This window comes from Misgurnus anguillicaudatus, chromosome 1 (assembly GCF_027580225.2).
Source record: "Misgurnus anguillicaudatus chromosome 1, ASM2758022v2, whole genome shotgun sequence".
NCBI classification, from domain to species: Eukaryota; Metazoa; Chordata; class Actinopteri; order Cypriniformes; family Cobitidae; genus Misgurnus; species Misgurnus anguillicaudatus.
In genome coordinates this window covers 4,180,156-4,207,854 of record NC_073337.2, presented here as the reverse complement: position 1 = coordinate 4,207,854, position 27,699 = coordinate 4,180,156, and the positions used below count along the sequence as shown (strand labels likewise).

At 39.8% G+C, this 27,699-nt stretch overlaps 44 non-coding genes across 44 annotated transcripts; all 44 read left to right on the top strand.

Moving 5' to 3' along the window:
- The first annotated feature begins 223 nt into the window (after window positions 1-223).
- On the top strand, window positions 224-310 carry trnay-gua (transfer RNA tyrosine (anticodon GUA)). The gene is given in 2 exon segments: window positions 224-260; window positions 275-310. It is a non-coding gene; the product is annotated as a tRNA-Tyr (tRNA).
- A 693-nt stretch (window positions 311-1,003) lies between these two features.
- On the top strand, window positions 1,004-1,090 carry trnay-gua (transfer RNA tyrosine (anticodon GUA)). The gene is given in 2 exon segments: window positions 1,004-1,040; window positions 1,055-1,090. It is a non-coding gene; the product is annotated as a tRNA-Tyr (tRNA).
- A 279-nt stretch (window positions 1,091-1,369) lies between these two features.
- Window positions 1,370-1,456, top strand: trnay-gua (transfer RNA tyrosine (anticodon GUA)). Its single transcript is given in 2 exon segments — window positions 1,370-1,406; window positions 1,421-1,456. It is a non-coding gene; the product is annotated as a tRNA-Tyr (tRNA).
- Window positions 1,457-1,552: 96 nt separating this feature from the next.
- On the top strand, window positions 1,553-1,639 carry trnay-gua (transfer RNA tyrosine (anticodon GUA)). Its single transcript is given in 2 exon segments — window positions 1,553-1,589; window positions 1,604-1,639. It is a non-coding gene; the product is annotated as a tRNA-Tyr (tRNA).
- A 94-nt stretch (window positions 1,640-1,733) lies between these two features.
- Window positions 1,734-1,820, top strand: trnay-gua (transfer RNA tyrosine (anticodon GUA)). The gene is given in 2 exon segments: window positions 1,734-1,770; window positions 1,785-1,820. It is a non-coding gene; the product is annotated as a tRNA-Tyr (tRNA).
- A 279-nt stretch (window positions 1,821-2,099) lies between these two features.
- trnay-gua (transfer RNA tyrosine (anticodon GUA)) lies at window positions 2,100-2,186 on the top strand. Its single transcript is given in 2 exon segments — window positions 2,100-2,136; window positions 2,151-2,186. It is a non-coding gene; the product is annotated as a tRNA-Tyr (tRNA).
- A 437-nt stretch (window positions 2,187-2,623) lies between these two features.
- trnay-gua (transfer RNA tyrosine (anticodon GUA)) lies at window positions 2,624-2,710 on the top strand. The gene is given in 2 exon segments: window positions 2,624-2,660; window positions 2,675-2,710. It is a non-coding gene; the product is annotated as a tRNA-Tyr (tRNA).
- Window positions 2,711-2,806: 96 nt separating this feature from the next.
- trnay-gua (transfer RNA tyrosine (anticodon GUA)) lies at window positions 2,807-2,893 on the top strand. Its single transcript is given in 2 exon segments — window positions 2,807-2,843; window positions 2,858-2,893. It is a non-coding gene; the product is annotated as a tRNA-Tyr (tRNA).
- A 1,169-nt stretch (window positions 2,894-4,062) lies between these two features.
- On the top strand, window positions 4,063-4,149 carry trnay-gua (transfer RNA tyrosine (anticodon GUA)). Its single transcript is given in 2 exon segments — window positions 4,063-4,099; window positions 4,114-4,149. It is a non-coding gene; the product is annotated as a tRNA-Tyr (tRNA).
- A 279-nt stretch (window positions 4,150-4,428) lies between these two features.
- Window positions 4,429-4,515, top strand: trnay-gua (transfer RNA tyrosine (anticodon GUA)). The gene is given in 2 exon segments: window positions 4,429-4,465; window positions 4,480-4,515. It is a non-coding gene; the product is annotated as a tRNA-Tyr (tRNA).
- A 279-nt stretch (window positions 4,516-4,794) lies between these two features.
- Window positions 4,795-4,881, top strand: trnay-gua (transfer RNA tyrosine (anticodon GUA)). The gene is given in 2 exon segments: window positions 4,795-4,831; window positions 4,846-4,881. It is a non-coding gene; the product is annotated as a tRNA-Tyr (tRNA).
- Window positions 4,882-4,977: 96 nt separating this feature from the next.
- On the top strand, window positions 4,978-5,064 carry trnay-gua (transfer RNA tyrosine (anticodon GUA)). The gene is given in 2 exon segments: window positions 4,978-5,014; window positions 5,029-5,064. It is a non-coding gene; the product is annotated as a tRNA-Tyr (tRNA).
- A 96-nt stretch (window positions 5,065-5,160) lies between these two features.
- On the top strand, window positions 5,161-5,247 carry trnay-gua (transfer RNA tyrosine (anticodon GUA)). Its single transcript is given in 2 exon segments — window positions 5,161-5,197; window positions 5,212-5,247. It is a non-coding gene; the product is annotated as a tRNA-Tyr (tRNA).
- A 96-nt stretch (window positions 5,248-5,343) lies between these two features.
- trnay-gua (transfer RNA tyrosine (anticodon GUA)) lies at window positions 5,344-5,430 on the top strand. The gene is given in 2 exon segments: window positions 5,344-5,380; window positions 5,395-5,430. It is a non-coding gene; the product is annotated as a tRNA-Tyr (tRNA).
- A 96-nt stretch (window positions 5,431-5,526) lies between these two features.
- On the top strand, window positions 5,527-5,613 carry trnay-gua (transfer RNA tyrosine (anticodon GUA)). Its single transcript is given in 2 exon segments — window positions 5,527-5,563; window positions 5,578-5,613. It is a non-coding gene; the product is annotated as a tRNA-Tyr (tRNA).
- Window positions 5,614-5,709: 96 nt separating this feature from the next.
- On the top strand, window positions 5,710-5,796 carry trnay-gua (transfer RNA tyrosine (anticodon GUA)). Its single transcript is given in 2 exon segments — window positions 5,710-5,746; window positions 5,761-5,796. It is a non-coding gene; the product is annotated as a tRNA-Tyr (tRNA).
- Window positions 5,797-5,892: 96 nt separating this feature from the next.
- Window positions 5,893-5,979, top strand: trnay-gua (transfer RNA tyrosine (anticodon GUA)). Its single transcript is given in 2 exon segments — window positions 5,893-5,929; window positions 5,944-5,979. It is a non-coding gene; the product is annotated as a tRNA-Tyr (tRNA).
- Window positions 5,980-6,416: 437 nt separating this feature from the next.
- Window positions 6,417-6,503, top strand: trnay-gua (transfer RNA tyrosine (anticodon GUA)). Its single transcript is given in 2 exon segments — window positions 6,417-6,453; window positions 6,468-6,503. It is a non-coding gene; the product is annotated as a tRNA-Tyr (tRNA).
- A 96-nt stretch (window positions 6,504-6,599) lies between these two features.
- Window positions 6,600-6,686, top strand: trnay-gua (transfer RNA tyrosine (anticodon GUA)). Its single transcript is given in 2 exon segments — window positions 6,600-6,636; window positions 6,651-6,686. It is a non-coding gene; the product is annotated as a tRNA-Tyr (tRNA).
- A 96-nt stretch (window positions 6,687-6,782) lies between these two features.
- On the top strand, window positions 6,783-6,869 carry trnay-gua (transfer RNA tyrosine (anticodon GUA)). Its single transcript is given in 2 exon segments — window positions 6,783-6,819; window positions 6,834-6,869. It is a non-coding gene; the product is annotated as a tRNA-Tyr (tRNA).
- A 96-nt stretch (window positions 6,870-6,965) lies between these two features.
- trnay-gua (transfer RNA tyrosine (anticodon GUA)) lies at window positions 6,966-7,052 on the top strand. Its single transcript is given in 2 exon segments — window positions 6,966-7,002; window positions 7,017-7,052. It is a non-coding gene; the product is annotated as a tRNA-Tyr (tRNA).
- A 96-nt stretch (window positions 7,053-7,148) lies between these two features.
- Window positions 7,149-7,235, top strand: trnay-gua (transfer RNA tyrosine (anticodon GUA)). The gene is given in 2 exon segments: window positions 7,149-7,185; window positions 7,200-7,235. It is a non-coding gene; the product is annotated as a tRNA-Tyr (tRNA).
- Window positions 7,236-7,331: 96 nt separating this feature from the next.
- On the top strand, window positions 7,332-7,418 carry trnay-gua (transfer RNA tyrosine (anticodon GUA)). The gene is given in 2 exon segments: window positions 7,332-7,368; window positions 7,383-7,418. It is a non-coding gene; the product is annotated as a tRNA-Tyr (tRNA).
- A 279-nt stretch (window positions 7,419-7,697) lies between these two features.
- trnay-gua (transfer RNA tyrosine (anticodon GUA)) lies at window positions 7,698-7,784 on the top strand. The gene is given in 2 exon segments: window positions 7,698-7,734; window positions 7,749-7,784. It is a non-coding gene; the product is annotated as a tRNA-Tyr (tRNA).
- A 96-nt stretch (window positions 7,785-7,880) lies between these two features.
- On the top strand, window positions 7,881-7,967 carry trnay-gua (transfer RNA tyrosine (anticodon GUA)). The gene is given in 2 exon segments: window positions 7,881-7,917; window positions 7,932-7,967. It is a non-coding gene; the product is annotated as a tRNA-Tyr (tRNA).
- A 94-nt stretch (window positions 7,968-8,061) lies between these two features.
- trnay-gua (transfer RNA tyrosine (anticodon GUA)) lies at window positions 8,062-8,148 on the top strand. Its single transcript is given in 2 exon segments — window positions 8,062-8,098; window positions 8,113-8,148. It is a non-coding gene; the product is annotated as a tRNA-Tyr (tRNA).
- A 693-nt stretch (window positions 8,149-8,841) lies between these two features.
- On the top strand, window positions 8,842-8,928 carry trnay-gua (transfer RNA tyrosine (anticodon GUA)). The gene is given in 2 exon segments: window positions 8,842-8,878; window positions 8,893-8,928. It is a non-coding gene; the product is annotated as a tRNA-Tyr (tRNA).
- Window positions 8,929-9,024: 96 nt separating this feature from the next.
- Window positions 9,025-9,111, top strand: trnah-gug (transfer RNA histidin (anticodon GUG)). The gene is given in 2 exon segments: window positions 9,025-9,061; window positions 9,076-9,111. It is a non-coding gene; the product is annotated as a tRNA-His (tRNA).
- A 96-nt stretch (window positions 9,112-9,207) lies between these two features.
- trnay-gua (transfer RNA tyrosine (anticodon GUA)) lies at window positions 9,208-9,294 on the top strand. The gene is given in 2 exon segments: window positions 9,208-9,244; window positions 9,259-9,294. It is a non-coding gene; the product is annotated as a tRNA-Tyr (tRNA).
- A 96-nt stretch (window positions 9,295-9,390) lies between these two features.
- On the top strand, window positions 9,391-9,477 carry trnay-gua (transfer RNA tyrosine (anticodon GUA)). Its single transcript is given in 2 exon segments — window positions 9,391-9,427; window positions 9,442-9,477. It is a non-coding gene; the product is annotated as a tRNA-Tyr (tRNA).
- Window positions 9,478-9,573: 96 nt separating this feature from the next.
- On the top strand, window positions 9,574-9,660 carry trnay-gua (transfer RNA tyrosine (anticodon GUA)). Its single transcript is given in 2 exon segments — window positions 9,574-9,610; window positions 9,625-9,660. It is a non-coding gene; the product is annotated as a tRNA-Tyr (tRNA).
- Window positions 9,661-10,097: 437 nt separating this feature from the next.
- Window positions 10,098-10,184, top strand: trnay-gua (transfer RNA tyrosine (anticodon GUA)). The gene is given in 2 exon segments: window positions 10,098-10,134; window positions 10,149-10,184. It is a non-coding gene; the product is annotated as a tRNA-Tyr (tRNA).
- Window positions 10,185-10,280: 96 nt separating this feature from the next.
- Window positions 10,281-10,367, top strand: trnay-gua (transfer RNA tyrosine (anticodon GUA)). The gene is given in 2 exon segments: window positions 10,281-10,317; window positions 10,332-10,367. It is a non-coding gene; the product is annotated as a tRNA-Tyr (tRNA).
- Window positions 10,368-11,536: 1,169 nt separating this feature from the next.
- trnay-gua (transfer RNA tyrosine (anticodon GUA)) lies at window positions 11,537-11,623 on the top strand. The gene is given in 2 exon segments: window positions 11,537-11,573; window positions 11,588-11,623. It is a non-coding gene; the product is annotated as a tRNA-Tyr (tRNA).
- A 279-nt stretch (window positions 11,624-11,902) lies between these two features.
- Window positions 11,903-11,989, top strand: trnay-gua (transfer RNA tyrosine (anticodon GUA)). The gene is given in 2 exon segments: window positions 11,903-11,939; window positions 11,954-11,989. It is a non-coding gene; the product is annotated as a tRNA-Tyr (tRNA).
- Window positions 11,990-12,268: 279 nt separating this feature from the next.
- On the top strand, window positions 12,269-12,355 carry trnay-gua (transfer RNA tyrosine (anticodon GUA)). The gene is given in 2 exon segments: window positions 12,269-12,305; window positions 12,320-12,355. It is a non-coding gene; the product is annotated as a tRNA-Tyr (tRNA).
- A 96-nt stretch (window positions 12,356-12,451) lies between these two features.
- On the top strand, window positions 12,452-12,538 carry trnay-gua (transfer RNA tyrosine (anticodon GUA)). Its single transcript is given in 2 exon segments — window positions 12,452-12,488; window positions 12,503-12,538. It is a non-coding gene; the product is annotated as a tRNA-Tyr (tRNA).
- Window positions 12,539-12,634: 96 nt separating this feature from the next.
- Window positions 12,635-12,721, top strand: trnay-gua (transfer RNA tyrosine (anticodon GUA)). The gene is given in 2 exon segments: window positions 12,635-12,671; window positions 12,686-12,721. It is a non-coding gene; the product is annotated as a tRNA-Tyr (tRNA).
- A 96-nt stretch (window positions 12,722-12,817) lies between these two features.
- trnay-gua (transfer RNA tyrosine (anticodon GUA)) lies at window positions 12,818-12,904 on the top strand. Its single transcript is given in 2 exon segments — window positions 12,818-12,854; window positions 12,869-12,904. It is a non-coding gene; the product is annotated as a tRNA-Tyr (tRNA).
- Window positions 12,905-13,000: 96 nt separating this feature from the next.
- Window positions 13,001-13,087, top strand: trnay-gua (transfer RNA tyrosine (anticodon GUA)). The gene is given in 2 exon segments: window positions 13,001-13,037; window positions 13,052-13,087. It is a non-coding gene; the product is annotated as a tRNA-Tyr (tRNA).
- Window positions 13,088-13,183: 96 nt separating this feature from the next.
- Window positions 13,184-13,270, top strand: trnay-gua (transfer RNA tyrosine (anticodon GUA)). Its single transcript is given in 2 exon segments — window positions 13,184-13,220; window positions 13,235-13,270. It is a non-coding gene; the product is annotated as a tRNA-Tyr (tRNA).
- A 279-nt stretch (window positions 13,271-13,549) lies between these two features.
- On the top strand, window positions 13,550-13,636 carry trnay-gua (transfer RNA tyrosine (anticodon GUA)). Its single transcript is given in 2 exon segments — window positions 13,550-13,586; window positions 13,601-13,636. It is a non-coding gene; the product is annotated as a tRNA-Tyr (tRNA).
- A 778-nt stretch (window positions 13,637-14,414) lies between these two features.
- trnay-gua (transfer RNA tyrosine (anticodon GUA)) lies at window positions 14,415-14,501 on the top strand. The gene is given in 2 exon segments: window positions 14,415-14,451; window positions 14,466-14,501. It is a non-coding gene; the product is annotated as a tRNA-Tyr (tRNA).
- Window positions 14,502-14,780: 279 nt separating this feature from the next.
- trnan-guu (transfer RNA asparagine (anticodon GUU)) lies at window positions 14,781-14,867 on the top strand. Its single transcript is given in 2 exon segments — window positions 14,781-14,817; window positions 14,832-14,867. It is a non-coding gene; the product is annotated as a tRNA-Asn (tRNA).
- Window positions 14,868-27,699: the final 12,832 nt, after the last annotated feature.

Genomic DNA, 27,699 nt, shown 5'->3' with positions numbered 1-27,699 from the left:
ACCCACCCTCACAGTCATGTGTAAATAACTCTGTCATAACCCTTCGATAGCTCAGTTGGTAGAGCGGAGGACTGTAGTTGCTTAAATTGTCATCCTTAGGTCCTTGGTTCAAATCCGGCTCGAAGGAGTATATATGTTTAATTTGCTGTTACTTCAATTCCTCCTTCTTCAGAGTATTACCAAGCCCACCCTCACAGTCATGTGTAAATAACTCTCTCATAACCCTTCGATAGCTCAGTTGGTAGAGCGGAGGACTGTAGTTGCTTAAATTGTCATCCTTAGGTCGCTGGTTCAAATCCGGCTCGAAGGAGTATTTATGTTTAATTTGCTGTTACTCCAATTCCCCCTTTTTCACAGTATTACCACACCCACCCTCACAGTCATGTGTAAATAACTCTGTCATAACCCTTCGATAGCTCAGTTGGTAGAGCGGAGGACTGTAGGTGCTTAAATTGTCATCCTTGGTTCAAATCCATCTCGAAGGAGTATTTATGTTTAATTTGCTGTTACTCCAATTCCTCCTTCTTCAAAGTATTACCAAACCCACCCTCACAGTCATGTGTAAATAACTGTCTCATAACCCTTTGATAGCTCAGTTGGTAGAGCGGAGGACTGTAGGTGCTTAAATTGTCATCCTTGGTTCAAATCCATCTCAAAGGAGTATTTATGTTTAATTTGCTGTTACTTCAATTCCTCCTTCTTCAGAGTATTACCAAGCCCAGCCTCACAGTCATGTTTAATTTGCTGTTACTTCAATTTCTCCTTCTTCAGAGTATTACCAAGCCCACCCTCACAGTCATGTGTAATTTGCTCACATAACCCTTCGATATCTCAGTTGGTAGAGCGGAGGACTGTAGTTGCTTAAATTTTCATCCTTAGGTTGCTGGTTCAAATCCGGCTCGAATGAGTATTTATGTTTAATTTGCTGTTACTCCAATTCCTCCTTCTTCAGAGTATTACCAAGCCCACCCTCACAGTCATGTGTAAATAACTCTCTCATAACCCTTCGATAGCTCAGTTGGTAGAGCGGAGGACTGTAGTTGCTTAAATTGTCATCCTTAGGTCGCTGGTTCAAATCCGGCTCGAAGGAGTATTTATGTTTAATTTGCTGTTACTCCAATTCCTCCTTCTTCAGAGTATTACCAAACCCACCCTCACAGTCATGTGTAAATAACTCTATCAGAACCCTTCGATAGCTCAGTTGGTAGAGCGGAGGACTGTAGTTGCTTAAATTGTCATCCTTAGGTCGCTGGTTCAAATCCGTCTCGAAGGAGTATTTATGTTTAATTTGCTGTTACTCCAATTCCTCCTACTTCAGAGTATTACCAAGCCCACCCTCACAGTCATGTGTAAATAACCTTTTCATAACCCTTCGATAGCTCAGTTGGTAGAGCGGAGGACTGTAGTTGCTTAAATTGTCATCCTTAGGTCGCTGGTTCAAATCCGGCTCGAAGGAGTATTTATGTTTAATTTGCTGTTACTCCAATTCCCACTTTTTCACAGTATTACCACACCCACCCTCACAGTCATGTGTAAATAACTCTGTCATAACCCTTCGATAGCTCAGTTGGTAGAGCGGAGGACTGTAGTTGCTTAAATGGTCATCCTTAGGTCGCTGGTTCAAATCCGGCTCGAAGGAGTATTTATGTTTAATTTGCTGTTACTTCAATTCCTCCTTCTTCAGAGTATTACCAAGCCCACCCTCACAGTCATGTGAAATTTGCTCACATAACCCTTCGATAGCTCAGTTGGTAGAGCGGAGGACTGTAGTTGCTTAAATTGTCATCCTTAGGTCGCTGGTTCAAATCCGGCTCGAAGGAGTATTTATGTTTAATTTGCTGTTACTCCAATTCCTCCTTCTTCAGAGTATTACCAAGCCCACCCTCACAGTCATGTGTAAATAACTCTCTCATAACCCTTCGATTGCTCAGTTGGTAGAGTGGAGGACTGTAGTTGCTTAAATTGTCATCCTTAGGTCGCTGGTTCAAATCTGGCTCGAAGGAGTATTTATGTTTAATTTGCTGTTACTCCAATTCCTCCTTCTTCAGAGTATTACCAAGCCCACCCTCACAGTCATGTGTAAATAACTCTCTCATAACCCTTCGATAGCTCAGTTGGTAGAGCGGAGGACTGTAGTTGCTTAAATTGTCATCCTTAGGTCGCTGGTTCAAATCCGGCTCGAAGGAGTATTTATGTTTAATTTGCTGTTACTCCAATTCCTCCTTCTTCAGAGTATTACCAAGCCCACCCTCACAGTCATGTGTAAATAACTCTCTCATAACCCTTCGATAGGTCAGTTGGTAGAGCGGAGGATTGTAGTTGCTTAAATTGTCGTCCTGAGGTCGCTGGTTCAAATCCGGCTCGAAGGAGTATTTATGTTTAATTTGCTGTTACTCCAATTCATCCTTCTTCAGAGTATTACCAAACCCACTATAAGAACCCTTCGATAGCTCAGTTGGTAGAGCGGAGGACTGTAGTTGCTTAAATTGTCATCCTTAGGTCGCTGGTTCAAATCTGGCTCGAAGGAGTATTTATGTTTAATTTGCTGTTACTCCAATTCCTCCTTCTTCAGAGTATTACCAAGCCCACCCTCACAGTCATGTGTAAATAACTCTCTCATAACCCTTCGATAGCTCAGTTGGTAGAGCGGAGGACTGTAGTTGCTTAAATTGTCATCCTTAGGTCGCTGGTTCAAATCCGGCTCGAAGGAGTATTTATGTTTAATTTGCTGTTACTCCAATTCCTCCTTCTTCAGAGTATTACCAAGCCCACCCTCACAGTCATGTGTAAATAACTCTATCAGAACCCTTCGATAGCTCAGTTGGTAGAGCGGAGGACTGTAGTTGCTTAAATTGTCATCCTTAGGTCGCTGGTTCAAATCCGGCTCGAAGGAGTATTTATGTTTAATTTGCTGTTACTCCAATTCCTCCTTCTTCAGAGTATTACCAAGCCCACCCTCACAGTCATGTGTAAATAACTCTCTCATAACCCTTCGATAGGTCAGTTGGTAGAGCGGAGGATTGTAGTTGCTTAAATTGTCGTCCTGAGGTCGCTGGTTCAAATCCGGCTCGAAGGAGTATTTATGTTTAATTTGCTTTTACTCCAATTCCTCCTTCTTCAGAGTATTACCAAACCCACTATAAGAACCCTTCGATAGCTCAGTTGGTAGAGCGGAGGACTGTAGTTGCTTAAATTGTCATCCTTAGGTCGCTGGTTCAAATCTGGCTCGAAGGAGTATTTATGTTTAATTTGCTGTTACTCCAATTCCTCCTTCTTCAGAGTATTACCAAGCCCACCCTCAGAGTCATGTGTAAATAACTCTCTCATAACCCTTCGATAGCTCAGTTGGTAGAGCGGAAGACTGTAGTTGCTTAAATTGTCATCCTTAGGTCGCTGGTTCAAATCCGGCTCGAAGGAGTATTTATGTTTAATTTGCTGTTACTCCAATTCCTCCTTCTTCAGAGTATTACCAAACCCACCCTCACAGTCATGTGTAAATAACTTTATCAGAACCCTTCGATTGCTCAGTTGGTAGAGCGGAGGACTGTAGTTGCTTAAATTGTCATCCTTAGGTCGCTGGTTCAAATCTGGCTCGAAGGAGTATTTATGTTTAATTTGCTGTTACTCCAATTCCTCCTTCTTCAGAGTATTACCAAGCCCACCCTCACAGTCATGTGTAAATAACTCTCTCATAACCCTTCGATAGCTCAGTTGGTAGAGCGGAAGACTGTAGTTGCTTAAATTGTCATCCTTAGGTCGCTGGTTCAAATCCGGCTCGAAGGAGTATTTATGTTTAATTTGCTGTTACTCCAATTCCTCCTTCTTCAGAGTATTACCAAACCCACCCTCACAGTCATGTGTAAATAACTTTATCAGAACCCTTCGATTGCTCAGTTGGTAGAGCGGAGGACTGTAGTTGCTTAAATTGTCATCCTTAGGTCGCTGGTTCAAATCTGGCTCGAAGGAGTATTTATGTTTAATTTGCTGTTACTCCAATTCCTCCTTCTTCAGAGTATTACCAAGCCCACCCTCACAGTCATGTGTAAATAACTCTCTCATAACCCTTCGATAGCTCAGTTGGTAGAGCGGAGGACTGTAGTTGCTTAAATTGTCATCCTTAGGTCGCTGGTTCAAATCCGGCTCGAAGGAGTATTTATGTTTAATTTGCTGTTACTCCAATTCCCCCTTTTTCACAGTATTACCACACCCACCCTCACAGTCATGTGTAAATAACTCTGTCATAACCCTTCGATAGCTCAGTTGGTAGAGCGGAGGACTGTAGTTGCTTAAATTGTCATCCTTAGGTCCTTGGTTCAAATCCGGCTCGAAGGAGTATATATGTTTAATTTGCTGTTACTTCAATTCCTCCTTCTTCAGAGTATTACCAAGCCCACCCTCACAGTCATGTGTAAATAACTCTCTCATAACCCTTCGATAGCTCAGTTGGTAGAGCGGAGGACTGTAGTTGCTTAAATTGTCATCCTTAGGTCGCTGGTTCAAATCCGGCTCGAAGGAGTATTTATGTTTAATTTGCTGTTACTCCAATTCCCCCTTTTTCACAGTATTACCACACCCACCCTCACAGTCATGTGTAAATAACTCTGTCATAACCCTTCGATAGCTCAGTTGGTAGAGCGGAGGACTGTAGTTGCTTAAATTGTCATCCTTAGGTCCTTGGTTCAAATCCGGCTCGAAGGAGTATATATGTTTAATTTGCTGTTACTTCAATTCCTCCTTCTTCAGAGTATTACCAAGCCCACCCTCACAATCATGTGTAAATAACTCTCTCATAACCCTTCGATAGCTCAGTTGGTAGAGCGGAGGACTGTAGTTGCTTAAATTGTCATCCTTAGGTCGCTGGTTCAAATCCGGCTCGAAGGAGTATTTATGTTTAATTTGCTGTTACTGTAATTCCTCCTTCTTCAGAGTATTACCAAACCCACCCTCACAGTCATGTGTAAATTATTCCGTCATAACCCTTCGATAGCTCAGTTGGTAGAGCGGAGGACTGTAGGTGCTTAAATTGTCATCCTTAGGTCGCTGGTTCAAATCCGGCTCGAAGGAGTATTTATGTTTAATTTGCTGTTACTGCAATTCCTCCTTCTTCAGAGTATTACCAAGCCCACCCTCACAGTCATGTGTAAATAACTCTCTCATAACCCTTCGATAGCTCAGTTGGTAGAGCGGAGGACTGTAGTTGCTTAAATTGTCATCCTTAGGTCGCTGGTTCAAATCCGGCTCGAAGGAGTATTTATGTTTAATTTGCTGTTACTCCAATTCCTCCTTCTTCAGAGTATTACCAAGCCCACCCTCACAGTCATGTGTAAATAACTCTCTCATAACCCTTCGATAGCTCAGTTGGTAGAGCGGAGGACTGTAGTTGCTTAAATTGTCATCCTTAGGTCGCTGGTTCAAATCCGGCTCGAAGGAGTATTTATGTTTAATTTGCTGTTACTGCAATTCCTCCTTCTTCAGAGTATTACCAAACCCACCCTCACAGTCATGTGTAAATTATTCCGTCATAACCCTTCGATAGCTCAGTTGGTAGAGCGGAGGACTGTAGGTGCTTAAATTGTCATCCTTAGGTCGCTGGTTCAAATCCGGCTCGAAGGAGTATTTATGTTTAATTTGCTGTTACTGCAATTCCTCCTTCTTCAGAGTATTACCAAGCCCACCCTCACAGTCATGTGTAAATAACTCTCTCATAACCCTTCGATAGCTCAGTTGGTAGAGCGGAGGACTGTAGTTGCTTAAATTGTCATCCTTAGGTCGCTGGTTCAAATCCGGCTCGAAGGAGTATTTATGTTTAATTTGCTGTTACTGCAATTCCTCCTTCTTCAGAGTATTACCAAGCCCACCCTCACAGTCATGTGTAAATAACTCTATCAGAACCCTTCGATAGCTCAGTTGGTAGAGCGGAGGACTGTAGTTGCTTAAATTGTCATCCTTAGGTCGCTGGTTCAAATCCGGCTCGAAGGAGTATTTATGTTTAATTTGCTGTTACTCCAATTCCTCCTTCTTCAGAGTATTACCAAGCCCACCCTCACAGTCATGTGTAAATAACTCTCTCATAACCCTTCGATAGGTCAGTTGGTAGAGCGGAGGATTGTAGTTGCTTAAATTGTCGTCCTGAGGTCGCTGGTTCAAATCCGGCTCGAAGGAGTATTTATGTTTAATTTGCTGTTACTCCAATTCATCCTTCTTCAGAGTATTACCAAACCCACTATAAGAACCCTTCGATAGCTCAGTTGGTAGAGCGGAGGACTGTAGTTGCTTAAATTGTCATCCTTAGGTCGCTGGTTCAAATCTGGCTCGAAGGAGTATTTATGTTTAATTTGCTGTTACTCCAATTCCTCCTTCTTCAGAGTATTACCAAGCCCACCCTCACAGTCATGTGTAAATAACTCTCTCATAACCCTTCGATAGCTCAGTTGGTAGAGCGGAGGACTGTAGTTGCTTAAATTGTCATCCTTAGGTCGCTGGTTCAAATCCGGCTCGAAGGAGTATTTATGTTTAATTTGCTGTTACTCCAATTCCTCCTTCTTCAGAGTATTACCAAGCCCACCCTCACAGTCATGTGTAAATAACTCTATCAGAACCCTTCGATAGCTCAGTTGGTAGAGCGGAGGACTGTAGTTGCTTAAATTGTCATCCTTAGGTCGCTGGTTCAAATCCGGCTCGAAGGAGTATTTATGTTTAATTTGCTGTTACTCCAATTCCTCCTTCTTCAGAGTATTACCAAGCCCACCCTCACAGTCATGTGTAAATAACTCTCTCATAACCCTTCGATAGCTCAGTTGGTAGAGCGGAGGACTGTAGTTGCTTAAATTGTCATCCTTAGGTCGCTGGTTCAAATCCGGCTCGAAGGAGTATTTATGTTTAATTTGCTGTTACTCCAATTCCTCCTTCTTCAGAGTATTACCAAGCCCACCCTCAGAGTCATGTGTAAATAACTCTCTCATAACCCTTCGATAGCTCAGTTGGTAGAGCGGAGGACTGTAGTTGCTTAAATTGTCATCCTTAGGTCGCTGGTTCAAATCCGGCTCGAAGGAGTATTTATGTTTAATTTGCTGTTACTCCAATTCCTCCTTCTTCAGAGTATTACCAAACCCACCCTCACAGTCATGTGTAAATAACTTTATCAGAACCCTTCGATAGCTCAGTTGGTAGAGCGGAGGACTGTAGTTGCTTAAATTGTCATCCTTAGGTCGCTGGTTCAAATCCGGCTCGAAGGAGTATTTATGTTTAATTTGCTGTTACTCCAATTCCTCCTTCTTCAGAGTATTACCAAGCCCACCCTCACAGTCATGTGTAAATAACTCTCTCATAACCCTTCGATAGCTCAGTTGGTAGAGCGGAGGACTGTAGTTGCTTAAATTGTCATCCTTAGGTCGCTGGTTCAAATCCGGCTCGAAGGAGTATTTATGTTTAATTTGCTGTTACTCCAATTCCTCCTTCTTCAGAGTATTACCAAACCCACCCTCACAGTCATGTGTAAATAACTTTATCAGAACCCTTCGATAGCTCAGTTGGTAGAGCGGAGGACTGTAGTTGCTTAAATTGTCATCCTTAGGTCGCTGGTTCAAATCTGGCTCGAAGGAGTATTTATGTTTAATTTGCTGTTACTCCAATTCCTCCTTCTTCAGAGTATTACCAAGCCCACCCTCACAGTCATGTGTAAATAACTCTCTCATAACCCTTCGATAGCTCAGTTGGTAGAGCGGAGGACTGTAGTTGCTTAAATTGTCATCCTTAGGTCGCTGGTTCAAATCCGGCTCGAAGGAGTATTTATGTTTAATTTGCTGTTACTCCAATTCCCCCTTTTTCACAGTATTACCACACCCACCCTCACAGTCATGTGTAAATAACTCTGTCATAACCCTTCGATAGCTCAGTTGGTAGAGCGGAGGACTGTAGTTGCTTAAATTGTCATCCTTAGGTCGCTGGTTCAAATCCGGCTCGAAGGAGTATTTATGTTTAATTTGCTGTTACTTCAATTCCTCCTTCTTCAGAGTATTACCAAGCCCACCCTCACAGTCATGTGTAATTTGCTCACATAACCCTTCGATAGCTCAGTTGGTAGAGCGGAGGACTGTAGTTGCTTAAATTGTCATCCTTAGGTCGCTGGTTCAAATCCGGCTCGAAGGAGTATTTATGTTTAATTTGCTGTTACTCCAATTCCCCCTTTTTCACAGTATTACCACACCCACCCTCACAGTCATGTGTAAATAACTCTGTCATAACCCTTCGATAGCTCAGTTGGTAGAGCGGAGGACTGTAGGTGCTTAAATTGTCATCCTTGGTTCAAATCCATCTCGAAGGAGTATTTATGTTTAATTTGCTGTTACTCCAATTCCTCCTTCTTCAAAGTATTACCAAACCCACCCTCACAGTCATGTGTAAATAACTGTCTCATAACCCTTCGATAGCTCAGTTGGTAGAGCGGAGGACTGTAGGTGCTTAAATTGTCATCCTTGGTTCAAATCCATCTCAAAGGAGTATTTATGTTTAATTTGCTGTTACTTCAATTCCTCCTTCTTCAGAGTATTACCAAGCCCAGCCTCACAGTCATGTTTAATTTGCTGTTACTTCAATTTCTCCTTCTTCAGAGTATTACCAAGCCCACCCTCACAGTCATGTGTAATTTGCTCACATAACCCTTCGATATCTCAGTTGGTAGAGCGGAGGACTGTAGTTGCTTAAATTTTCATCCTTAGGTTGCTGGTTCAAATCCGGCTCGAATGAGTATTTATGTTTAATTTGCTGTTACTCCAATTCCTCCTTCTTCAGAGTATTACCAAGCCCACCCTCACAGTCATGTGTAAATAACTCTCTCATAACCCTTCGATAGCTCAGTTGGTAGAGCGGAGGACTGTAGTTGCTTAAATTGTCATCCTTAGGTCGCTGGTTCAAATCCGGCTCGAAGGAGTATTTATGTTTAATTTGCTGTTACTCCAATTCCTCCTTCTTCAGAGTATTACCAAACCCACCCTCACAGTCATGTCTAAATGGCTCTATCGGGGCCCTTCGATGGCTCAGTTGGTGGAGCTGAGGACTGTGGTTGCTTAAATTGTCATCCTTAGGTCGCTGGTTCAAATCCGTCTCGAAGGAGTATTTATGTTTAATTTGCTGTTACTCCAATTCCTCCTACTTCAGAGTATTACCAAGCCCACCCTCACAGTCATGTGTAAATAACTCTCTCATAACCCTTCGATAGCTCAGTTGGTAGAGCGGAGGACTGTAGTTGCTTAAATTGTCATCCTTAGGTCGCTGGTTCAAATCCGGCTCGAAGGAGTATTTATGTTTAATTTGCTGTTACTCCAATTCCTCCTTCTTCAGAGTATTACCAAGCCCACCCTCACAGTCATGTGTAAATAACTCTCTCATAACCCTTCGATAGCTCAGTTGGTAGAGCGGAGGACTGTAGTTGCTTAAATTGTCATCCTTAGGTCGCTGGTTCAAATCCGGCTCGAAGGAGTATTTATGTTTAATTTGCTGTTACTCCAATTCCTCCTTCTTCAGAGTATTACCAAGCCCACCCTCACAGTCATGTGTAAATAACTCTATCAGAACCCTTCGATAGCTCAGTTGGTAGAGCGGAGGACTGTAGTTGCTTAAATTGTCATCCTTAGGTCGCTGGTTCAAATCCGGCTCGAAGGAGTATTTATGTTTAATTTGCTGTTACTCCAATTCCTCCTTCTTCAGAGTATTACCAAGCCCACCCTCACAGTCATGTGTAAATAACTCTCTCATAACCCTTCGATAGGTCAGTTGGTAGAGCGGAGGATTGTAGTTGCTTAAATTGTCGTCCTGAGGTCGCTGGTTCAAATCCGGCTCGAAGGAGTATTTATGTTTAATTTGCTGTTACTCCAATTCATCCTTCTTCAGAGTATTACCAAACCCACTATAAGAACCCTTCGATAGCTCAGTTGGTAGAGCGGAGGACTGTAGTTGCTTAAATTGTCATCCTTAGGTCGCTGGTTCAAATCTGGCTCGAAGGAGTATTTATGTTTAATTTGCTGTTACTCCAATTCCTCCTTCTTCAGAGTATTACCAAGCCCACCCTCACAGTCATGTGTAAATAACTCTCTCATAACCCTTCGATAGCTCAGTTGGTAGAGCGGAGGACTGTAGTTGCTTAAATTGTCATCCTTAGGTCGCTGGTTCAAATCCGGCTCGAAGGAGTATTTATGTTTAATTTGCTGTTACTCCAATTCCTCCTTCTTCAGAGTATTACCAAGCCCACCCTCACAGTCATGTGTAAATAACTCTATCAGAACCCTTCGATAGCTCAGTTGGTAGAGCGGAGGACTGTAGTTGCTTAAATTGTCATCCTTAGGTCGCTGGTTCAAATCCGGCTCGAAGGAGTATTTATGTTTAATTTGCTGTTACTCCAATTCCTCCTTCTTCAGAGTATTACCAAGCCCACCCTCACAGTCATGTGTAAATAACTCTCTCATAACCCTTCGATAGGTCAGTTGGTAGAGCGGAGGATTGTAGTTGCTTAAATTGTCGTCCTGAGGTCGCTGGTTCAAATCCGGCTCGAAGGAGTATTTATGTTTAATTTGCTTTTACTCCAATTCCTCCTTCTTCAGAGTATTACCAAACCCACTATAAGAACCCTTCGATAGCTCAGTTGGTAGAGCGGAGGACTGTAGTTGCTTAAATTGTCATCCTTAGGTCGCTGGTTCAAATCTGGCTCGAAGGAGTATTTATGTTTAATTTGCTGTTACTCCAATTCCTCCTTCTTCAGAGTATTACCAAGCCCACCCTCAGAGTCATGTGTAAATAACTCTCTCATAACCCTTCGATAGCTCAGTTGGTAGAGCGGAAGACTGTAGTTGCTTAAATTGTCATCCTTAGGTCGCTGGTTCAAATCCGGCTCGAAGGAGTATTTATGTTTAATTTGCTGTTACTCCAATTCCTCCTTCTTCAGAGTATTACCAAACCCACCCTCACAGTCATGTGTAAATAACTTTATCAGAACCCTTCGATTGCTCAGTTGGTAGAGCGGAGGACTGTAGTTGCTTAAATTGTCATCCTTAGGTCGCTGGTTCAAATCTGGCTCGAAGGAGTATTTATGTTTAATTTGCTGTTACTCCAATTCCTCCTTCTTCAGAGTATTACCAAGCCCACCCTCACAGTCATGTGTAAATAACTCTCTCATAACCCTTCGATAGCTCAGTTGGTAGAGCGGAAGACTGTAGTTGCTTAAATTGTCATCCTTAGGTCGCTGGTTCAAATCCGGCTCGAAGGAGTATTTATGTTTAATTTGCTGTTACTCCAATTCCTCCTTCTTCAGAGTATTACCAAACCCACCCTCACAGTCATGTGTAAATAACTTTATCAGAACCCTTCGATTGCTCAGTTGGTAGAGCGGAGGACTGTAGTTGCTTAAATTGTCATCCTTAGGTCGCTGGTTCAAATCTGGCTCGAAGGAGTATTTATGTTTAATTTGCTGTTACTCCAATTCCTCCTTCTTCAGAGTATTACCAAGCCCACCCTCACAGTCATGTGTAAATAACTCTCTCATAACCCTTCGATAGCTCAGTTGGTAGAGCGGAGGACTGTAGTTGCTTAAATTGTCATCCTTAGGTCGCTGGTTCAAATCCGGCTCGAAGGAGTATTTATGTTTAATTTGCTGTTACTCCAATTCCCCCTTTTTCACAGTATTACCACACCCACCCTCACAGTCATGTGTAAATAACTCTGTCATAACCCTTCGATAGCTCAGTTGGTAGAGCGGAGGACTGTAGTTGCTTAAATTGTCATCCTTAGGTCCTTGGTTCAAATCCGGCTCGAAGGAGTATATATGTTTAATTTGCTGTTACTTCAATTCCTCCTTCTTCAGAGTATTACCAAGCCCACCCTCACAGTCATGTGTAAATAACTCTCTCATAACCCTTCGATAGCTCAGTTGGTAGAGCGGAGGACTGTAGTTGCTTAAATTGTCATCCTTAGGTCGCTGGTTCAAATCCGGCTCGAAGGAGTATTTATGTTTAATTTGCTGTTACTCCAATTCCCCCTTTTTCACAGTATTACCACACCCACCCTCACAGTCATGTGTAAATAACTCTGTCATAACCCTTCGATAGCTCAGTTGGTAGAGCGGAGGACTGTAGTTGCTTAAATTGTCATCCTTAGGTCCTTGGTTCAAATCCGGCTCGAAGGAGTATATATGTTTAATTTGCTGTTACTTCAATTCCTCCTTCTTCAGAGTATTACCAAGCCCACCCTCACAGTCATGTGTAAATAACTATCTCATAACCCTTCGATAGCTCAGTTGGTAGAGCGGAGGACTGTAGTTGCTTAAATTGTCATCCTTAGGTCGCTGGTTCAAATCCGGCTCGAAGGAGTATTTATGTTTAATTTGCTGTTACTTCAATTCCTCCTTCTTCAGAGTATTACCAAGCCCACCCTCACAATCATGTGTAAATAACTCTCTCATAACCCTTCGATAGCTCAGTTGGTAGAGCGGAGGACTGTAGTTGCTTAAATTGTCATCCTTAGGTCGCTGGTTCAAATCCGGCTCGAAGGAGTATTTATGTTTAATTTGCTGTTACTGTAATTCCTCCTTCTTCAGAGTATTACCAAACCCACCCTCACAGTCATGTGTAAATTATTCCGTCATAACCCTTCGATAGCTCAGTTGGTAGAGCGGAGGACTGTAGGTGCTTAAATTGTCATCCTTAGGTCGCTGGTTCAAATCCGGCTCGAAGGAGTATTTATGTTTAATTTGCTGTTACTGCAATTCCTCCTTCTTCAGAGTATTACCAAGCCCACCCTCACAGTCATGTGTAAATAACTCTCTCATAACCCTTCGATAGCTCAGTTGGTAGAGCGGAGGACTGTAGTTGCTTAAATTGTCATCCTTAGGTCGCTGGTTCAAATCCGGCTCGAAGGAGTATTTATGTTTAATTTGCTGTTACTTCAATTCCTCCTTCTTCAGAGTATTACCAAGCCCACCCTCACAGTCATGTGTAAATAACTCTCTCATAACCCTTCGATAGCTCAGTTGGTAGAGCGGAGGACTGTAGTTGCTTAAATTGTCATCCTTAGGTCGCTGGTTCAAATCCGGCTCGAAGGAGTATTTATGTTTAATTTGCTGTTACTGCAATTCCTCCTTCTTCAGAGTATTACCAAACCCACCCTCACAGTCATGTGTAAATTATTCCGTCATAACCCTTCGATAGCTCAGTTGGTAGAGCGGAGGACTGTAGGTGCTTAAATTGTCATCCTTAGGTCGCTGGTTCAAATCCGGCTCGAAGGAGTATTTATGTTTAATTTGCTGTTACTGCAATTCCTCCTTCTTCAGAGTATTACCAAGCCCACCCTCACAGTCATGTGTAAATAACTCTCTCATAACCCTTCGATAGCTCAGTTGGTAGAGCGGAGGACTGTAGTTGCTTAAATCGTCATCCTTAGGTCGCTGGTTCAAATCTGGCTCGAAGGAGTATTTATGTTTAATTTGCTGTTACTCCAATTCCTCCTTCTTCAGAGTATTACCAAGCCCACCCTCAGAGTCATGTGTAAATAACTCTCTCACAACCCTTCGATAGCTCAGTTGGTAGAGCGGAGGACTGTAGTTGCTTAAATTGTCATCCTTAGGTCGCTGGTTCAAATCCGGCTCGAAGGAGTATTTATGTTTAATTTGCTGTTACTCCAATTCCTCCTTCTTCAGAGTATTACCAAACCCACTATAAGAACCCTTCGATAGCTCAGTTGGTAGAGCGGAGGACTGTAGTTGCTTAAATCGTCATCCTTAGGTCGCTGGTTCAAATCTGGCTCGAAGGAGTATTTATGTTTAATTTGCTGTTACTCCAATTCCTCCTTCTTCAGAGTATTACCAAGCCCACCCTCAGAGTCATGTGTAAATAACTCTCTCACAACCCTTCGATAGCTCAGTTGGTAGAGCGGAGGACTGTAGTTGCTTAAATTGTCATCCTTAGGTCACTGGTTCAAATCCAGCTCGAAGGAGTATTTATGTTTAATTTGCTGTTACTCCAATTCCTCCTTCTTCAGAGTATTACCAAACCCACCCTCACAGTCATGTGTAAATAACTCTATCAGAACCCTTCGATTGCTCAGTTGGTAGAGCGGAGGACTGTAGTTGCTTAAATTTTCATCCTTAGGTCGCTGGTTCAAATCTGGCTCGAAGGAGTATTTATGTTTAATTTGCTGTTACTCCAATTCCTCCTTCTTCAGAGTATTACCAAGCCCACCCTCACAGTCATGTGTAAATAACTCTCTCATAACCCTTCGATAGCTCAGTTGGTAGAGCGGAGGACTGTAGTTGCTTAAATTGTCATCCTCAGGTCGTTGGTTCAAATCCGGCTCGAAGGAGTATTTATGTTTAATTTGCTGTTACTCCAATTCCTCCTTCTTCAGAGTATTACCAAACCCACTATAAGAACCCTTCGATAGCTCAGTTGGTAGAGCGGAGGACTGTAGTTGCTTAAATTGTCATCCTTAGGTCGCTGGTTCAAATCCGGCTCGAAGGATTATTTATGTTTAATTTGCTGTTACTCCAATTCCTCCTTCTTCAGAGTATTACCAAGCCCACCCTCACAGTCATGTGTAAATAACTCTCTCATAACCCTTCGATAGCTCAGTTGGTAGAGCGGAGGACTGTAGTTGCTTAATTTGTCATCCTTAGGTCGCTGGTTCAAATCCGGCTCGAATTAGTATTTATGTTTAATTTGCTGTTACTCCAATTCCTCCTTCTTCAGAGTATTACCAAGCCCACCCTCACAGTCATGTGTAAATAACTCTCTCATAACCCTTCGATAGCTCAGTTGGTAGAGCGGAGGATTGTTGTTGCTTAAATTGTCGTCCTTAGGTCGCTGGTTCAAATCCGGCTCGAAGGAGTATTCATGTTTAATTTGCTGTTACTCCAATTCCTCCTTCTTCAGAGTACTACCAAACCCACTATAAGAACCCTTCGATAGCTCAGTTGGTAGAGCGGAGGCCTGTAGTTGCTTAAATTGCCATCCTTAGTTCGCTGGTTCAAATCCGGCTCGAAGGAGTGTTGCGGTTACTAAAACGGCTCCTTCTTCACTGTATCACCAAACCCACCCTCACAGTCATGTGTAAATATTCTATCATAACCCTTCGATAGGTCAGTTGGTAGAGCGGAGGACTGTAGTTGCTTAATTTGTCATCCTTAGGTCGCTGGTTCAAATCCGCTTCGAAGGATTATTTATGTTTAATTTGCTGTTACTCCAATTCCTCTTTCTTCACAGCATTACCAAACCCACCCTCACAGTCATGTGTAAATTACTCTATCATAGAGTAATTTGGTAGAGCGGAGGACTGTAGTTGCTTAAATTGATATCTTAGGTCGCTGGTTCAAATCCGTCTCGAAGAAGTATTTATGTTTAATTTGCTGTTACTCAAACTGCCCATTTTTTACGGTATATATTAACAAATTACCTTGACAGCCGTGTGTAAATTATTCCGTCATAACCCTTCGATAGCTCAGTTGGTAGAGCGGAGGACTGTAGGTGCTTAAATTGTCATCCTTAGGTCGCTGGTTCAAATCCGGCTTGAAGGAGTGTTGCGGTTACTCAAACTGCTCCTTCTTCACTGTATTACCAAACCCACCCTCACAGTCATGTGTAAATTACTCTATCAGAACTCTTTCACCGCCAGCATTTTTAAAAAAAGTTGCCAGCCTGCGCCAGCGTTTTTCATGATTTTCACCAAAGTTTAATGCCTTCCAGAAAATGTTCTTCTTCAGATATATAAACATACAATATACCAAATGAAAGAACAGACCCTCTGCTTTCAAACAAAAAAAAAACGTTTCATCCTACCTTGAGTATTTCTTTTGTAATCAGCTTTTGAATATGGGTAGGTTTCTGCAAAAACACCACATTTTGAGCAAAAAGCAGAGATAATTCCATTTTTGTGACGGACTTTTCATAGAGTTCCCATTCAGAGCGATCTTTAAAACAGACACGGACATGCAGCAGCTTGTCAGAGGGCAATACTTCCGGGTTGTATAAGTTGCGGAAGTGCGCCACCTGGTGGATAAAAGCGGTATTGCAGAAAGACGGAAAATCTCGTCATTGGCGGGGAAGCGTTTTCTCTTAATTGACGAGATATCTCGTTAATGGCGGGGAAAGAGTTAATAGCACAGTTGGTAGAGCGGAGGACTGTAGTTGCTTAAATCGTCATCCTTGGTTCAAATCCATCTCGAAGGAGTATTTATGTTTAATTTGCTGTTACTCCAATTCCTCCTTCTTCAAAGTATTACCAAGCCCACCCTCACAGTCATGTGTAAATAACTGTCTCATAACCCTTCGATAGCTCAGTTAGTAGAGCGGAGGACTGTAGTTGCTTAAATTGTCATCCTTAGGGCGCCGGTTCAAATCCGGCTCAAAGGAGTATTTATGTTTAATTTGCTGTTACTCAAACTGCTCCATCTTCACTGTATTACCAAACCCACCCTCACAGTCATGTGTAAATAACTCTCTCATAACCCTTCGATAGCTCAGTTGTTAGAGCGGAGGACTGTAGTTGCTTAAATTGCCATCCTTAGGTCGCTGGTTCCAATCCGTCTCGAAGGAGTGTTGCAGTTACTCAAACTGCTCCTTTTTCACTGTATTACCAAACCCACCCTCACAGTCATGTGTAAATTACTATATCAGAACCCTTTGATAGGTCAGTTGGTAGAGCGGAGGACTGTAGTTGCTTAATTTGTCGTCCTTAGGTCGCTGGTTCAAATCCGGCTCAAAGGAGTATTTATGTTTATTTTGCTGTTACACAAACTGCTCCTTCTTCACAGTATTACCAAACCCACCCTCACAGTCATGTGTAAATAACTCTATCAGAACCCTTCGATAGCTCAGTTTTTAGAGCGGAGGACTGTAATTGCTTAAGTTGTCATCCTTAGGTCGCTGGTTCAAATCCGGCTTGAAGTATTTATGTTTAATTTGCTGTTACTCCAATTCCTCCTTTTTTCAAATACTACTGAAATGATTAAAAGCGGGGTGCACGATTTTTTTAAGAAACGTTTTGAAAAAAGGAGTCTGGCCGAGTATCAAAACACACTTGTAGCCAATCAGTAGTAAGGGGCGTGTCTACTAACCAACATTGTTGCCTGGGTTGCGCATGTGAAGGTCCAGATTCTATTTGGGTAGTGGGGAGTTTGTTTAAGTGATTTCAAATGTCATTATTGGCTTTAAGAGATTGTGCACCCTGCCTTTAAATAATAAATATTCAATTTAATTATTCAAACTTTATATAAAAATCTGTAAGAAAAGAATAAAAAATTGTGTATTATTAGATTGTTTTAGATAAAGGATATTATGTATTTCTGTCACTGCTTGGTGTCATATAAAGTGCCAACATTTCTGTAAATACTGTTTATTGTCAAGATGAAAGCAGCATGATGTAGGTTTCTTTGGTTTAAATGTCTTAAATATATGTTGGGTTTTTACAGATGAATGAATAGCCTACATGAACATAATGTGGATGGAGATAACAGATTGCGTGAGCTGTCTGCCAGTTCAGCGTTGTGTAAAAGTCTCACACATTCACACAGCTCAGTGTTTGAAAAAAGGTGCAGAGTATAATTAACACTCCACACATCTACGTTCTAACAACATTATTAAGACATTTGTGATCCTCCTGTGAAATCCCAGACAAATTCTTTTTTTAAGATTTACTTTTTTCTGCATAAAATCATCCTACATAATGTAAAGGACATTTTGTGAAAAAATACTTTAAAATCTTTAATATTGACTGAGTAAGGTCATGTCAATTAAGTAATAATGGTTCAAATCAAACTTTGATGCTCGTTATCCTAGAATTAAATTTTAAAACTTACACATTGTTTGTGTTATGCTATTAATGATGCACTGTGTAACTTTTAGGAGGTTCTCTTGAAAGAAATGCAATGTAATATAAATAAGTATATTATCAGTGGTGTATAAATAAACCATTTTGTTTTATTACAAAAGCGGTCACTACTAAGACTGCTCTCAGTCATTGAAGCCCTAAGACAGGCAAGGGCAGCCTCCAAATCATCTGTGCTGATCTTACTGGATCTATCTGCCGCGTTTGAAATGGTCAATCACCACATTCTCCTGTCGACCTTCATGGCTATGGATACCTCTCAGGTAGTTCATTTAGGGTATTCTGGAGAGGTGACGTCTTTGAACCCCAACGTCTCAAAACTGGGGTACCTCAAGGCCCCGTGCTTGGACCACTGCTCTTTTCGATATACGTGATATCCCTGGGTTCTGTCATTCGAAAACATGGCTTTTCCTTCCGCTGCTATGCGAATGACACTCAACGGATGACCGCGGTTTCTGCTTGCATCCCAGCATGCCTGAGGGACATCTCACTCTAGATGAAGAATCACCATAATAATAATAATAAACTTTATTTTCCATAGCGCCTTTAAAGTAGCATCTCAAAGCGCTGCACAAGGGAAAAGAAACAAGCAATTATGCAAGCAATACATAAAACAAGTCAAATATAAAACCACACAAGATAAGAATGTAGGTGAGTTAAAAGAGAGTTCAATTTTAAGTAAAAGCTACCCTAAAGAAATAAGCTTTAAGGGATGATTTAAAAACACTAAGGGATTCTAAGGGAAAATAAGATCTTTCATAAATGAGCGTACTAGGTCCTAGTCCAAACTCTTATCCTGTCCAGGCTGGACCACTGCAATGCGTTACTGGCTGGACTTCCAGCCTGCACTACCAAACCCCTACAGATGATTCAGAATGCAGCGGCAAGAGTGGTCTTCAATGAGCCAAAGAGGGCGCATGTCACTCTTCTCTTTGTCAAGTTACACTGCGTGTGTTGCTATGATTGCTTCTATTGTTTACCTCATTTGTAAGTCGCTTTGAACAAAACCCTCTGCTAAATGACAAAATGTAAATGTATTACCTTAGAATGAGCCGTTCATATCAGCATACACTTCAGGGCCCCTTGAAGTCACCATTTTGCACCACTATGTTTCTACAGTAGCTCTTAATGGACAAAGCGTTTCTTCACTACATTGTCTCAGGTGTTTGACGATACCGTAAATGTGTTTGGAATAGGAAGGGTGAGCTGTAGACTGAGCTGTTGGTTGCAATTTGCAATCTCACCACTAGATGCCGCTAAAAATATACACTCAGCACCTTTAACATGTGTGATTTAGTGTTGATTTAAATTTAAGGGACAAGACATGTTGTGGTGAAAGTAACACAAAATTTGTTGTTCCAATAATAACACAGATGTGTCTAGTTTAGGGGCAGTTTCCTGGACAGGGTATATTATAGTCCCAGACAAAAATGCATTTTATGAGCTGCCTTAAAGGGATAGTTCACTTTAAAATGAAAAGTATGTCATCATTTACTCATCCTCATGTTGTTGTAAACCTGTATTTTTTTTCTGATGAACACAAAAGAAAATATTTTGAGAAATGATGGTATACACACAGCAGTAAGTGACCATTGACTTCCATAGTAGGAAATAAATATTTTGAAAGAATTGTGATAAATGATGAAGAAAATATTTTGATAAATGATGGTAAGCATACAGTTGACAGTACCCATTAAATGTCAACATATTTTTTTATTCCTACTATGGAAGTCGGTGGTCGCTGTCTGCTGTGTGTTTGCCATCGTTTCTCAGAATATCTTCTTTTGTGTTCATCAGAAAAAAGAAATTCATACAGGTTTAGAACAACATGAGGATGAGTAAACGATGACAGAATTTTCATTTTAAAGTGAACTATCCCTTTAATTAAAAAAACATATTGCACTGAAATACCTTAACATAATTAATGGCATTGTTTTGTCTCAAGATGCACACCAGTATGGTTTGTTTGTAAAAACCACTTAAATGTCCCAATATAACTGAGGGCTAGTACTGAATTAACCTAAACCATTTCCGGGAAACTTCCCCATTGCATGTTTTTAGCTTTCACAGAATAATATGGCCTCTGACAGATGATTTTGAAAACTAGATTATTCCAAAAAGTCAACATGATAACAATCTGTTTATTTTTTATATTCTGGAAATAAAGACTGTAAAAAGCCTCGATTTGACTATCACACAATAATGTCTAAAACATTGAATTTTGAGTTTTAGTTAAAAATGAAGGTTTTAAAAGGAAAGGCACCTTTATTTTAAGAGTCTAAAATATGTTTGTGATACTGTATCTGTTTGTCATGCATTTAGCTGTTATTATTATTATCACCTCCTTAATGTTTTCATTAAAAATGTATTTTAAATTATTTTTAAAAAGCACAACATTTTATTCATCTGTTTTAAAAGTTTTTCTAATGCAGATTCAGAGGTAGACTTTCCACAGACTGAAAACAAAGCATTTCATTACACACTATACTGCAAACTTAATTGCACATACAGCATTAAAAATACATCAAACAAGTCATTGCATGTCGGAAAATGTACCAGTGTGCATACTGAAATCTCCGTCCACTTTGGCTTCATGTCTCATCACAAAGGGACAATGACAAAAAATAAAAATTACTCGTTCCCTTTGGTGGCACCTCAACATAAGATGTGACGTAAATGTCCAGAGTGTTTTGTTTTGTTGAAAGGTACAAAGTGTCGTCTTGGCTGTGGAAGACTCCTGGCAACGTGTTTTCAACCATTTTCCAGGTTTCCACCCCACACGCTGTCTTTCCTGGGCAATGTGGGCATGGATTCAGACACGTAGAAATTCAGGACAGACAGCTGAATGAATTTCATTTCCTCCGCCACTTCCTCTTCTCGCATTTGTTTCCTTTTCTTCTTTTAGCCCTGAAGTAGGTTGGAAAATGTTGCCAAATTAGTTCTCTAAATGAGTAAAGATGCCTGCTGAAGGTTTTTTTCCAGACACAAGGGCTAAAACTGTTTTAATCTGTCAGTAAGGGGAAGAAGATTTACTGTGGTGTTGTAGATTGACCCGTTTTTGGGGACTTTGGATAAAATTACATTTGTTTTTGATAAAGTTCTGCACTGTCAGAAAACATATGTCAAAAATGGTCCCAAGCTGTCACTGCGAGACCCTTTAATAAGGTCCTAAATGTAACATTTAGGTTCAGATGTACAGGCGCTGGTCATATAATTAGAATATTGTCAAAAAGCTGATTTATTTCACTAATTCCATTCAAAAAAAATGAAACTTGTATATTATATTCATTCATTACACACAGACTAATATATATCAAATGTTTATATCTTTTAATTTTAATGACAACTAAGGAAAATCCCAAATTCATTATTTCAGAAAATTAGAATATTACTTAACCCTAATCCCATGAAAAATCTAAACGGGACAACATACCTTTCTTTAAAAATTGTGCGCAAGTCATAATCCATCCGGTCTCATGTTTGTAAATGATCTTCACCAAGCAATCACAGTATGACATCAACTTGCATTTGTAGTCCACAAAGGTAATAAATCTAAGAAATGTTCATATATTCTTAGATGTTTATATCGGCTTCATGGAAGAGAACGATCCGCGATTGTTGTTTCCACTAAAATATTCACACTGCGCTGTACACCCGTGTTAAAACTCCATAGTATGTGTGAGCTCGCTTTTAGTTTCAGTCTCTCCGTATCCGAAAAAACAATCCACTCGCTCTGTGTCCGTCAGACAAAACAATCCACGTAGCCTACTCCGTTTTCTGATTAAATATCTTCCTTTAATCCTGTGTATCATTTAAATCCAACAGTCCCTGTGACAAGCTTCACAAGCTGTGTTCCAATTCAAGGGCTGCACCCTACTAAGCATGCGATAAAAGGTGAGCACTCGGTGTTTCAAGGCGCTCAGAAGTTTGCGAAGAGAACTGAAATGAGACGGTCTAAACTTCGGAGGACTCATAATTTGCCTCATCTGCTGCACGCGCATCGCGCCTGTCAGCAGGACACAGCGGAGACGTTTCTAATTTATTAAAATAAATATGAAATAAGAAAAATTATAATTTATTTTAGACAATACGACATGTTGACACAATTGTCTCCAAATTTTTAAAGAGACACTACACAATTTTAAAACATTATATATTTTTGTAAAAATGCAGAATATTTGTCTAAATGGTCTAAATGATATACATAAATAAACTAAGCTTACATATTAAGATAATTTCTAACAAAAATATTCAAAGGTTGAATCTAAAGCAAAATAGGCTCCTTCAGTATGTGATATATTAGAGTCTTACGTGTAAAATAGCCCATCCATATCATTTTACTGCTGTTCAGTACTGTTCATATTTACATTTAAAAAGCAGACATAGAAAAGTAACTTTTAAGTTACTTTTCTAAGTAACTAATGACTTTTGATATACAGTAACTGGTAGAGTAATTCAGTTACTTTTAAAAGAAGTAACTAGTAACTGTAACTAATTACTAATTTTCAGTAACTTGCCCAACACTGCTTAAGACCAATACAAAGAAAGGATTTTTAAAATCTGGGCCAACTGAAAAGTAAGAACATGTACAGCACTTAATAGTTAGTTGGGACTCATTTTGCCTGAATTACTGCAGCAATGCGGAGTCAATCAGTCTAAAAACAACCCAGATGATGTGATTTATAGAGTTGGGTTTGGGCAGGGATGTCATTTTATGTAAATCTTACCCTAAACCGAAGCGACAATGATAAGAAAATAGGACAAAACAGTTAAGAAACCAATCCGTGAGAATGCCATGGAAAAGAAAGTCCGTGGCAGGGCCACGGAAACATGCAGAGATCCGTGAGAATGCCACAGAAAAATGAGCAAAAAATTCTGTGACTATGCCACGGCGCCCTCAATCCTTGAAAACCCTTGAGATATCTTTCTTCTGACCCCGAGAGGTGCTGCTTGAGGTTTCTCCCGAGATTTCCGCAAAATCTCCCATTACGCAAACATACACTTGAGGGTGACCCTAAAAACGTGATTTTGAAAGCAGCGATCCACAAACATTTAACAGACACTTTTAGCAAAGAGAACTGGTCAAATCGCTATGTTTCTTTTCATCTCAATGATGTCCTGAAATAACACATCATAATATCCGACAGTACCGCCTGTCCGTACAATCACAGGATTTCTGCATAAAGCTGGTGTGTCTACTCGCTGTTGACTTGTTGCCCTTGTACTGACAGCACACAACAGGCCATCACAGCGTCCATTCATTTTTAAAGCTCTCGCAACGACGTCCTTGAATAAAACATTCAGATAGAGACAGAGGTCATATTCACTCCCCAACTTACGAACAGAGCAACACTCTTTTATAGAAAACACAGCTTATAAAATAGCACTAAACACACTGATGAATTCATATGAAATAATCACAGTAGTGTTTTGTTTAAAAAGTGTCAGTATAACGTTTTTGCATCAGCACAGATATCTCTCATTTTTTGCCACCCACCGATGTTATGAGCCGTAATAATGTAGCTCTGTTTCAAAATCTAGTTAACCTCTTTTTGTGCATGACTGATTTATTTTAAACGCAACATTAAAATACAGCTTTAGAGTTACACAATAATTCAGGCTCAGGCAGTTTAACATTTCCATCAAATTAGTACAAAAGGAAAATCGTGAAAATATTTAATATTCATTGCATCATCTTTAAGTTGCATGGCTTAATACGATTTGATCATTGTGTATGTAAATATGAATGTTTTGTCAATAGTGACCCTACAGTATACAATAAATCAATCAGATTGTGGAGGAAGCATATGTCCAGTATATGCAGGTATGTATTTGTTATTTTATTTTTTCATTAGAGAGTAATGGAGCTCGAAGCAGAAGGGGCATATCACAAATTCACCTACAGTATGTGGATTAAGCCGGCTTCAAAAGTGAGGAGACATGAGAGGAACATCATTGGGCAGAGGAGTGCCAATATTACCATGTGTGCTACCATCCCCAAAGATGGTGTCCTATACCAACTATTGGCCAGTACAATACAGAATGCCTCATTAAATTTCTTGATATACTGAATGAAAGACTCGTTCTACCTCCCTGCATCTATTTCTGAACCCAATGGAGGGGTTCTTCTCTGCTTGGAGATGAAAGGTCTAGATCACCGACCATATGAGCAGATGTCCCTTCTAGAGGCAATGAATGCTGGTTGCTAGGCAATAGGTGCAGAGGACTGCCAGGGATGGATAAGCCATTTAAGAGGTATTTCCCTCTGTGCATTGCAAGGGAAAACATCCAGTGCGACAGTGATAAGAACCTGTGGCATAATCGTCAGGAACAAATGGACTAGAAGTGCTGTGCTTTCTCTTTTTTATCCCCGGTATTTTTTCATTTCAAATGAATAGTTTTTTGTTGTCCATTGTGTGATGTATACCTTTTTATGAAGATATTTGTAATGAAGCGGGAAACAGAAGCACAATTGAAAATACTACATATGGAAGTCAACTGAAAACGGTTTGGTTACAAACATTCCTCAAAATATCTTCCTTTGTGTACATCAGAACAAAGAAATTTATACAGGTTTGTTACAACATGAGAGTGAGTAAATGTTGACAGAACTAGTTAAGGGGAATGTTATGTGCGATTATAAACATTAGTTCATCACGAATTACAAATTAGTTACATTAAGAAAATATCTATGATGTTGATTTTCTGTTCCTCTCTGAGTCAATGTGAAATAAGTAAATGGATGTAATACCGCACTTCCACTTAGGTTCGGGGATGTCCATCCTTTAAACCCCAGAAATTCATAAGAAATTGTGGGCTGGAAAGACATCATATTTTTTAGTTATAGTTTCTGTTCTGCTTCTCTTAAACTGTGATGTCTGGAATAAATGAAAACAATAAGAGTTTATTGATTCAGTTGCTATTAGCAGTAACAGATGGACATTCATGCACTTAATTTCCTTTATTTCATAATGCCAGTGTCCTCTTAGAGTTGCCTGGCAACCTGATTTTACTATAAAAATATGAAACACTAACCATACTAATATGAATGAATAAACAGTGGCGGCCAGTGACTTCTCTTATGAGGGGCGTGAATTCAATATACAGTATGCGTTCAGTGTGTCATGTGTTGCTCGTCATGTCGAAATATGCATTTGTTGCATAATGTGAACCATGTGTATCATGTGTCTTGTCAAAATACGAGCCTGCTACACATGTAAAGGGTTTATGATAAAAAAATTCTTGCAAGACAAATGTAAATGCGAACATCTCTTTTATCATAAACCCTTTCAACGTGTGTGCAGCAGGCTCGTATTGTGTATAGTCACGAATAAATTAATCACATTTTTCTTGACTATTTTTCGTCTATGGCACGAAATTCAGCTATTTTTCGTGTCTTGAGCACAAATGTCTTTTTCGTATCACTCGCACGAATTTCTATAAATAGTTTTTCGTGTCCGTGGCACGACTTTTTTTTTTCCGTGTCATTTTATGTCTTAAGGCGGAATTAGTTTTATAGGTGGACATCTGAGAAAATCGCGCTTCTCAGAGGTCCTCTGTGTTTTTAATCCCGTCCAAATCAGCCATGTCTGTGTTTTTCTCTGACGACCTCCGTAAAAATTCCAGAGCAATTTACCTCCTGTTTTTCGCCGAACTCAGAGGTCCTCTGAAATTTAATCCTGTCCGGATGCAAATGTCTGTGTTTGCCCGCAATATCTTTTAAAAACGCGGTTCTTATCGTGTTTTGGCCAACAAGATCTGCCGCAAGGTCTAACTTATGAGTGTATATTGTACTGCCCATAAAATATTTAAATCAAGACGAGGTGAATATCAAACACTTTTAAGACTGGCCACTGTAATATCAGTGTAAGATTAACTCAACCTTATTTTGTTTAACTCTGGAAATGAATAAAGATAATAATTGTTATTATTCATGATTTCTTCATTTCTTTGGGTTTATTATAAGCAGCCAGTTATAAAAAACAGATAAGCTACACTGTAAAAAAATCTGTAGAAATTACAATGTTATTGCAGCTGGGTTGCTGATAATTTACCGTAGATTTACATTTATGTTATTTACTGGCAAGAGTTTGTTCAAAGTTAAATACATTTTAAATATTAACAAGTCTTTATCTTTACAGAATAAAACTATACAATAACAGCCTCATGCAAAGCATTCTGGGAACCAGAAATCATTTTTCTGTTTTTTGCTTCAGATTTTGTTTCCAAGAATGTTTTGCTTGATCCTGTTTTTTTAGTTTTACTCTGTAAAGACAAAGACTTGTGAATGTTAAATGTTCAATTAACTTTGAACAAAATGTTGCCAGTAAATAACATAACTTTAAATCTACAGTAAGTTACCGGCAACCCAGCTGCAATTTCTACTGAATTTTTTTACAGTGTACTTAAAGTTAAATTAATAAATTACATGTTCTGTAATAATTTTACATTTAAAGCTAAATATCAAACATTACATACACGCATATGATCTTCTGCAATGCCCAAACACATGAAACAGACACTCCCATCTCTGGAATAGCCTGAAAATTTTAATCCCGTCTGAATTGGTACATAAAATCACAGACGTCCTGGGGGACACGTTGAAACTCAAACGTCATTTGGAAAACTAATCCCATCCGAATAGTGCTTTATTTTCATTTTTTTCTATTTTTATATCATTCTCACCTGGAGTTGGGGTTAGAGTTGGGGTTTGGGTTAGGATGTCTAAAAATGTACCAGAAAGTGATTCTAACCCCAACCCCAAGCGACAATGATAAGAAAATAGGAAAAAAACAATGAGAAAACAATTCATAAAATCAAACGAAAAAGAAATTTGTCCGAATGAGAAAGACATTTTGTGCTCAAGGCACAAAAAAAGCTGAATTTCGTGCACACAAATGTGCACATAGGTTCGCATGATGCACCGAACATATATTTTGTTCATATATGACGAGCCAAACACATGACGGCTAAATACATGTTGTGACGAACTTAACCTCGTGCGCTTTTGAAAAAGAAGTCACTTGACTGCCACTGTGAAAAAATATTAACAAACATAAGAAAATCCCTGTTCATCCATAAATACCATATAAGAGTGAAAGCAGCAATGGTAATAGTTGCTCAATTTATTAAGCATCATCTTACACATGAAGACTGAATCATTTTACAAACCAAAAGCGTTATATGACAACAAAACTAAAGGTGGGATGTGCAGTGTATGTGTGTGAAGGAATCGTGAGCATTATTAAAATGAGCCTGGCAGTGAAACACACAGTTCAGTGTGAATTGATTTGTCTGTTTGCAGAATGGAGTTGCATATGCATGAGGCCAATGAGAACATAGCGCTTCTTTTCAAATGTAAATATTAAGCACACATGATCTTATTTTCATTCTGGTTATCTTCTCTTAAAAATTTAAACACCTGTTGTATGTCCTTGTGGACACCTGAGGTCTTTATAAACAAAATAAAAGATTTTGTAGAAGCATTTAAATGTAGATCAGTAAAGACGCACTTTAAAATATATTCATGTACTTAGGTAGCCTATAATATGTTAAATTAAGTGACAAGTTTAAATTGTTTTTAAATCATTTTAAAGTGTTCTTCTGTCATCGTTTACTCACCCTCAAGTTATTTAAACCTTTATATATTTTTTTGTTCTGCTGAATACAATGAAGATATTTTTAGCGATGTTTGTAAACAAACAGTTTTAGGCACCATTGATAGTGACCATCCATAGTGTTTTTTCCTCCTGTGGAAGTCTATATTGCTTCTGCTTCCTGCTTTATTACAAATATCTTCCTTTGTGTTCAACAAAACCAAGAAATGCATACAGGTTT